Consider the following 2,448-nt stretch of genomic DNA (forward strand, 5'->3'; position numbering starts at 1 on the left):
TTTCCACTGTTTCCCAATCTATTTCCCATGAAGTGATGGGACCAGATGCCATGATCTTAGTTTTCTGAATGTTGAGTTTTAATCCAACTTTTTCACTCTCCTCTTTCATTTTCATCAAGAGGCTCCTAGTTCTTCTTTGCTTTCTGTCATAAGTGTGGTGTCATCTGCATATCTGAGGTTATCGATATTTCTCCTGGGAATCTTGATTCCAGCTTGTGCCTCATCCAGCCCAGTTGTTTCTCACGATGGGTTATGCTTAGGGAATACAATCTGCTTGTCCTCTGTGGAATTTATGCCACCTCCCGCCATGGCCTGCATCATTTTTTATTTTGTTTTTGTTTTCTCATTTTTTTAGAATCAAGAGAGACAGACTTTCAAGGGAAAGATCTCAGACTAAATCTAGCTCTTAATGATATGATGTATTAATTACTTAGTGTCCCTCTTTAAACTCAGTTCAGTTCAGTTCAGTTGCTCAGTCGTGTCCGACTCTTTGCGATCCCATGAATCGCAGCACGCCAGGCCTCCCTGTCCATCACCAACTCCCGGAGTTCACTCAAACTCACATCCATCAAGTCGGTGATGCCATCCAGCCCTCATCCTCTGTCATCCACTTCTCCTCCTGCCCCCAATCCCTCCCAGCTTCAGTCTTTTCCAATGAGTCAACTCTTCGCATGAGGTGGCCAAAGTACTAGAGTTTCAGCTTTAGCATCATTCCTTCCAAAGAAATCCCAGGGCTGATCTCCTTCAGAAGGGACTGGTTGGATCTCCTTGCAGTCCAAGGGACTCTCAAGAGTCTTTAAACTCAAGTCTAGTTAATAAAAATAAATTCAAGAGAAAAAAAAATTGTTGGGGTTCTGTGGGATAACAAATGTGAAGTTCACAGCACTGTGCTTAATATACAGCAGCATTTAATGTTCCTTAGTTTGTTCTACTAGTAATGTTCCTAAACATCCATTTGAAGATTCCAGGATGCTGTAATGCATATGGCTAAGTTTAAAAGTGTTTGCACAAAAGTGTACAAAAGAAAAAAGGGACAAAGGACATTCAAAAGCTTTGGCCAATGATTTAAAATTAATAAGAATGCACGAAAAATATTTAAAACAGCCCTGTGAATCAAGTATGTGAAAATTAAATTGAGAGACCAATTTTACTAATTAAGTTGCACCTAAAAAATACACATTGAAGACAACTGCTAGTTAGGGTACAGTGCATTTCTGCTGGTGAGAAAGTAAATCATTCCAACTTATCTGAAGTGCAATTTGTCACTAATTTCATGGATCTTTAAACAACTATGTGCCTAAATGTAGCAGTATCAGTTAGTTATTGCTGCCTAACAAACATTCCAAGACTTACTAGATTAAAATTACAACCATGTATTATTTCTCATGAGTCTGTAAACTGGCTATAAATTGGTGATCTGGGCCCAATTAAAGCTGGTCTCAGCTGGGCTCACTTATGTGGACAGTTGACAGGTTTCCTGAGAACTGGCTGATCTTCAATGACTTCATCTGGGACAACCTGGCTCTCTTTCAAGTGATCCCTCATCCTCTCACAAATTAGTTCAGGCTTATTCTCATAGCAGTGGCTGGGGCTAAAGAGACAGGGCAGAAGTACATGAAGCCTCTGAAGTCTAGGCTCAGGATGGGCACATTATAGCTTCTACAATATTCTTTTGACCGTAGCCCATCACAAGGCCAGCCCAGACACAAGGGGTAGGGAAATAGAGCCCACACCATTTGGGAAGAATCCATAGGGTACTGTTGTAAAGAGTATACATACAAAGAAACATTGAGAATTGAGGCCCCAAACATGACAGTTTTGAGAAATAAAAGACATTGGCCAAAATCTTGGCAGGACTTGAACAATTACATCTTTGATATAAAGGACTGAGAATTACATTCTTGGACTATTCATCACAAGCTCCATCCTCTAGCATAGATCATATGACACCAAGTAAAGTCAGATCAAACTCTGGACCCTCCCTACTTTTCCTGCAATCTTCAGAGCTAGCTAAGGAAAGGTTTGCAACTGCCTTTCCCCCCCTGTATGAATCTATTTCACAGAATAGTCATAATAGAGAATAGAAGGGCCAGCCATTGATGCATGACTCTCCAGAATGCTTATTTATCCATGATAAAGGCTTTATGAATTAAAGTCAAGCTAGGACAAGCTGTGAAAGCAGTGGATACTTGAGTAGAAGTACAGACTTAAACAAGCTAGTTCAAAAAACTGCGAACCGAGTCTCTAATTTGGTTAAACAACCTGAGCTGTCAAAGGGCGCATACACTTAACCACAATCCTGCAGGCTCAGGTCACCTGCAAGGTTCTGAACATTAAGGGGAGACTGAATCAAAAGATGCTTACTCCTTGGAAGGAAAGTTATGACCAACCTAGACAGCATATTAAAAAGCAGAGACATTACTTTGCCAGCAAAGGTCTGTCTAGTCA

This window comes from Bison bison, unplaced genomic scaffold (assembly GCF_000754665.1).
Source record: "Bison bison bison isolate TAMUID 2011002044 unplaced genomic scaffold, Bison_UMD1.0 scf7180017864499, whole genome shotgun sequence".
In the NCBI taxonomy this organism is placed as follows: Eukaryota; Metazoa; Chordata; class Mammalia; order Artiodactyla; family Bovidae; genus Bison; species Bison bison.